Genomic DNA, 6,747 nt, shown 5'->3' with positions numbered 1-6,747 from the left:
GGCGCAGTAGAGCAACGCAGACGGACGGCAAAACCCGCTTCTGCCTTATATTTTCCCCACAAAACCACATTTCATCCAATCTTACCGCCTATCGATCGTAACAGCCCTCCCATCCACCAATCACCATACCTTGATGTTAGTCGGCCTTAGCCGATAGTGATTGGCAAAACCGGCGAAGCACAGTGAGCTTGTCTAGGTATTGTCTAGCCGTTGCATCGCCTTGCTGGTCTATCTCTGTGCCCATTGGCCCAAATCGTGAACAAAGCAACGTCTGGCCCATAGGCCAGCTGTTTCAGCCGGCTTGAGACCAACCGAAGGGCATGCATGCGACAAGCAGGGTGTGTGGGTAGGTAGGTGGATTTCTTGTCCAGGCCGCCAACGTGTGGGTGCGTCATTGACCCGTGTGTTGACGCGTAGCTATCCTGCCTGTCCGTGCCCTTGGTACACAAGGTCAAATAAGTTCATGAATTTTGTTATCGGATAGCCAAATGCGACTATGGAAGGAGATACTCTTAGCCAGACACACTTTGCTTCGTAGCTGTCGTTACTATTGCCTCATTTGAGCAATGCACGCTCGGTAGTCGAGGTTCAGAGTAGATGTATCACCGAGCGCCCCAATTTGAGACTGTGATACCCTATTCTAAGTGTGGCGAGACGTATCCTTTCGTGAAAATTCCGATATGGAAAGGCACCTCATCCATATTCTTCAGTGGACACAGACTGGGTGGTCTATTATAATTGAACGCTCATCCAGATTTATTAGGATTTATAATCTCACTGTGGAATGACCACCTAAGCGATTATAATATAACCGATTACTTGAACAAATAAACTGCTGGTTGGCGAGGAAAATAGTGAGATCATGCCAGTAAAACTGCCCAAATTCATACACAACATTGTCGCCGAAGCTGAACCCTAGGTTTCCGGAAACGGCTTACATTTATTATCAATTTCTTCTTCATATCTTGTTTTCTTACAAACCCAAAACCTCGTGTTCAAGGATTTGGAGCCAAAAAGTAGATACCTCACCATTGAGTCATCCTGGTATGCCCTGTTCGGGTGTGTTATAAAGTGATTACGCACACTCGGACTTTATCGGAAAAGTGTAGGGCTGCACCATGAGTCTGGCTACCCCGTGTACCCTGGTGTTGCGTACAAGTTTTTCATCAGATTCGGCTTCCTTCACTGATCACCGCTCAAATTTCTCTGGGGTAACGTTGGCACGTTCTAACTCCCAATTGTTCTGCCGGGATTAGAGTTACGGTTAAGTACATTTGAGTCAGGTTTATTGCAGTACTTGACGTGTGTGAAGTTGATTAGACCAAGTGCTATCCAACACATAAAAGGATAAATTTGTGCTTCCGTGTTCAGAAGACCGATTTGAAACGTCCATGAAAGGTATGGGGTTATGCATGTACAGTGATTTTCTATATTACTATGTGACCAACAAGGTATTGGCACCAACGCTGTTTCCAAATATTTGCTGATGAAATACTTATTCGGTCGAAATATACAGGCTGTATTTTCCCTCTCTATGAAGGAAAATTTACGTTATCAAGGTTCTCAACATTGTACTTGATGGCACGGATCGTGTCCAGACATCAATTAATTGAGCAAAGTGGCCGAAGACCACGGAAACCTGGCATAGTTTACGAACCGCTTTACTTATTTTTCGGCTTGAGAAGCACGCAGCGACACTAATGTATCTTTGATGTTTAAAGGACGTGCATATCGTGCGACTGTACAAGCAGTCACTCTAATGCGTTGTCTGTGAGTAATGGCGGTAAGACATATTTATTGCTTTGACAACAGCTGCGTTAGTCTCATAGACTTGTATTAGCGGCAAATAACCAGCAATAAAAATTAGAAAATAAGTGTTTGTAATGTGCTACTCATAAGGTTGCTGAAAACTCCTCGACAGCCCACGATCGGTTTCGCCCTTCTTGGGGCTCATCAGGTCGGCGCGGTCGCCGGGTTTCCGTCGATCTTATGTTCTACTTGAAACCAACTTGCACGAAATTAGCGAATATACACTCATTTGCAAAGTAATTTGGTTCTTTCGAGAGACCCACCTGGAACCCAGCTCACGTTTCAGCCTGAGAACATCATAAACGAGAGATTCAGCTAGGTTCCAGGTGAGTCTCTCGAAAGAACAAAATTAGTTTGCAAATGAGTGTATATTCGCTAGAAAATAAGTGCTTCGACAGGAAGTAAAAATAGACTTAGTGCCAGAATATTAGTCATGCTCGCAAATCTGCTGTTTTGTATGCCTAGTTCAGAGTGTTGCAAGGTGAATACCCGTAAACTTTAGCTTCGGAAAACTTGGTGAAAGCGATCGTGAGCTGTCTGGACAATGTCAGCGTGACTAAACTTGCAGGATGTGACCCGGGTGCTCTCCCATTTACTGGGCTCATCCAATTCAAGATATGATATATGTCAAAAATTTATAGTGGTCGAGATTCTCAAAATGAGTGCGTGGTATCATGAGTTACAAGACGCAATAAGGCGCAAAGTCGCTCTTGTCTCATGTTTCACTCCATATGAACAGTGAAGCTTTCACCTGGATTACGTTTTTGACCTCAAATTTAATTCAGTAAAACCGGTCATTTACTCACCAAAATAGTCAGTTCTCGGAAAAAAGACTGGCGATTGGTAAGCTGGATTTCGTTCTTAGTTTGCTGTTTCGTCGATTCCACTGTAGTGACATCCGTGGTCATTATGCCTTTCAACAACTCGCTACTGGATCGAGAAACACTGGTTTCATCAGACTACAACGCTGACATGAACGTCTACATGTTAACTTTGTGTGTGTGTGGTTCACCAGATGAAAGTTGGTAGCAAAATACAGTCTAAACTTCACTAATGATTCAATGAGTTCGGTTATTTTCAATGGAGACACCATCTTCTAAGTAAAGTTTGCGAATAAAGAAAAGACGAGCAACATTGAACGGATTTCTCCTTATTATCTGGAGTAAACAGTATTTTACATATCACAAATCTACAGAATGATCGAACCCCCCACCACAAGGTCTTGGATCACCCAGCTAGGCGTTGACTTTGAGTAATCCGTTCATGTGCATGTGGGAGATCCAATTTGGAGTTCTCACATAACCAGGCACCACCAGTTTATTCATCTGCACTGACGTTCAAGATACCGAAATGTTCTTCGGATGAGAGTTTGATGGATATTCAGTGGCAAGTGTGCAACATAAAAAGTATACGATTTTCGTTCTCGACGGTACAGTCCCGACATAAGCCGACTGGGATCTTTCCAGATAAGTCCCGCCAAAAAATTAAAACCCGTCACCCAAAAAAATCAGAAATAAGACACTATGAAATCTGTACTTTTAATTTTTATTGAAGAGGGTGAAATTGGGACAGGACATTAATAATTTGCATGAAAAGGTCCGCTTTTCGGTACCTTTGCCTCCAAACGAACTCACACTGTCCACTAAAGATCCGTGTGTGTCACCTTGGCGTTTATTCTGCATCTTGTAGACGTACCAAGGAGATCCGATGGTTTGGGTGTGAGCTCCAGTCGTTCGATCCACAAAGTCTTCGATATGATTAACCGTTTCATGAGTATAATTCATGTCAATCATCGTTTGAATTCCTCGGTATGACGCCCATTTATTGGAGATGATGATTGAGCCGGGAGCGATGCAGGCCTAGATTGTGCCCATCAAAGTAACCGCAGTTCGATCTGGCATTGCATACGTGAACACTTCTTTAGCTTCCCTGCAGATCTCACCCAAAATCCACTGCTGGAAAAGGACTTACCTTGCGTGCTTTAAACGGCGAAATATTAGCGTTCCATCGATCTCGACGTGTAGACATGGGACGCCGATAACTGTTGTAGTCTGCAAAAGCCGCCAGGCACAAACATCGCGGAGAAAGTTCTTCTAGTTAACAGCGGTCGTGTGGCTAACAGACAATTCCTCTGATCAAAATTTGATTTTTGCCAAATTTTTGGACCAGCAATAAACGAATAGAATTTCTGTTCTGAACCCCATCCTGCACCGCTCCAGTGAAGTTCTCTTCCGAAGCCCGATTTCTTGCTGACACTGTCGGACATTACACGTCCACCTATCAGCAACAGTCGGAAGTCTCATTTGGTGGCCATTGTTGCATAGGCGTTGCTGATGGATCACTCCGTGGCTTTGTTCAATACGTATTGACGTATCCTTGTCATGAACAAGAGTTGAAAGCGTCAGACAGTTTATTTGAAGTTTCACATCCGAACGGGGGAAAATTTTTTGACAAAATGAGCCTAGATGCGGATAAGGAATATATTTCATCTAAAAGGTTGTGTGCGTACATTAAATTGGAGCTGGCCAAAATTGGTGGGGCTTAACTTTTCACACGTACACATCTTCATTAATGGCGGTGCTTATCTGTAGGAGATCCGCCCAAGACCGACTTCCCCTTTGTGGGACTCCTCAAATAGATGCACTCACCGACATACCGTCACATACCGGCACAAAATTTTGAGCACCCGACGAACTGCACTCATTTGAAAATAAAACTGATGTTCACGTGAGACTTGAAAGAATCCAATTTCGGTATTTATTATGAATATATGTTCAACCGAACTTGCACAGGGTTTATTTCGCCAACATATTCTGTTATTTGACTGTCTGGTAAAAAAGACGTCCAGTGGACTTACTTGGAACTCACGCATCAGGCAGTGAAACGAACGATCTCGCAGGGAATGCTACGGTTTCCTTCCAAGGGCTAGAGCTACGCACCTGTGAGCTTTCTTTTAAATATGCCTTTTCACAATTATTTTTAACCAGGTTAGCAAGACGGAGCTGAAGTTTGATTCAAGTGATATATCCAAGATGGAGGTTTATGACGGGAAGACAAATTTTACAACCCATCAGGCGCGGAAAATTTTCGGATTAAGCATACAAAACAAAAGAAAACAGCGTCCTTAAAATTGTCTGCATCAGATTATGAAAACCTCTGATTCGCTTGGTAACTCACTACTGCGTAAGACACCTCAACATACATGTTAGCCTAGCACAGCTTATCATCCACGTAGTGTTCCACAGAGCAAACAGTAAAATAGAATGCCATCTTTGTCCAAGTTCATTTGGGCATTTTACCGGATAAGACGTCAGCCGGCGAACACAATCATAACCAAACCAAAATTTGTTGCTTTATTCCTCAGACTGTCGGTTTTGGGGTTCTGTCAGTTCGTGTAATTGAAGCCATCATTTGAGACAGAAGGATATTGGATGGTCGCTCGTCGGTGAAAACGCGAAAGTAGAAAAACTCGCGTTTCCCCATAATCAAGGAATGCGACATATGTGGGCTCAGGTATCGAGTATGGTGCGTCGCACACTACGTTTAATATCTTCATCCGGAAAAGATGCTGCGTGAAAATATTATACGAATGTCACAACCCCTTGTCCGTTCCTGCCGTCATTTTATATTAAATTCGTACTTTTAGTGGACGAGTGTGCGAATAACCGAAAGAAGCATTGGGTCGATTTCAACTGTTCTCCAATGAGTTAGCTTATCGAGCCTGTCAAATGTTCACAGTGCACCAGTTGTCAATATCTCCGAGTGAGCGGACGGCTTGTGCCCGAATGAGTCAGGTGCCACAGACGCAACTTAAGCCTGGAAGGATCACCCGTCTGAATACACAAAATTTTGTCAACAAACTAACCTCAATTCCTGTCTGTAGTGTGGGGGTAATGGGGGGGAAGGTGCATCCTGTTATGTTCTTGTAAATGTCATTCTCTTCTTTAGCTAACATGTTAGAGAGAACTGTAAAATTCGAGGATCAGAATATAGTGGCAAGTTCATTTTCAAAATCTTCTATGCGAAGGTCTAAGAACTTTTTAATAATGTTAATTTCGATTCCGATGGAACCTGGATAGTGGCTGGTTCGACATCTTTTGTTTTTTGCCGAGTAATGCCATTTCGTCGGAACATTCGACGTCTAAAATCGAGGTAATTGCGGTCTTTTGGATGAAGCATACCTCTGCAGCGAATATTGCATCACAGCCATCAGTCACGTCATTTAATACTACTCGTGATAGGAGAAATCCGTAGTTGAGTTCACACTAATGCCTCTATTCATGGTGAACTTGGACGTAAGCCGTTTTTGCCAAATACTGTACGTAGATTAAAGCACGCGATACGACCGGCATAAAGTGGGCGAAACTGATAACCCATGATGACCCATGGTGAATGGAATAGAACATCGCGCTAGTCGGTGAAGCAGGTAATATTCCAATATCTGATTCACACAGCTACTGTAGGAGCGGAAACAAGCTTGATCGGTTAATGCGTTTCTTGAACAGCAAAAATCAAGGTAGTACCATCCATGTGACAGATTCTCCGGGTAAATGGACAGGTTAATTTCGAGATTTCCCAGGCAGAAAAAAAAGAATCTACCCCACAAAACGGTACAGAACACTGTGTATGGAGGTAAACGGATTACAGGAAACAATACGTATACATCGAAAATGATGCCACATTTGCCTGGAACTCTCCCGTTTCTGAGATGGTTATTAGACCAACTCATTTCTGCTTTTCCAGACGCTCATGCCGTAAAGCTCTGATATCAATGTTTAATTTTCGCGTCTCAACGGATGAGTGGTTTTACGATTCACCGAGTTGTTCCAAGCACATTTTCTAGTGATTTACCATTAGCTCAGGTTTAGTTTCTCAAAGGTGCCTGAAGGGGTCGATTTTTACCAGAGTGTGATGAACATGACTGATGCTCTATTCATT

This window comes from Opisthorchis viverrini (assembly GCF_000715545.1).
Source record: "Opisthorchis viverrini unplaced genomic scaffold opera_v5_51, whole genome shotgun sequence".
Classification (NCBI taxonomy): Eukaryota; Metazoa; Platyhelminthes; class Trematoda; order Opisthorchiida; family Opisthorchiidae; genus Opisthorchis; species Opisthorchis viverrini.
The sequence above is the reverse complement of the archived record's forward strand: the minus strand, read 5'-3'. Positions refer to the sequence as shown.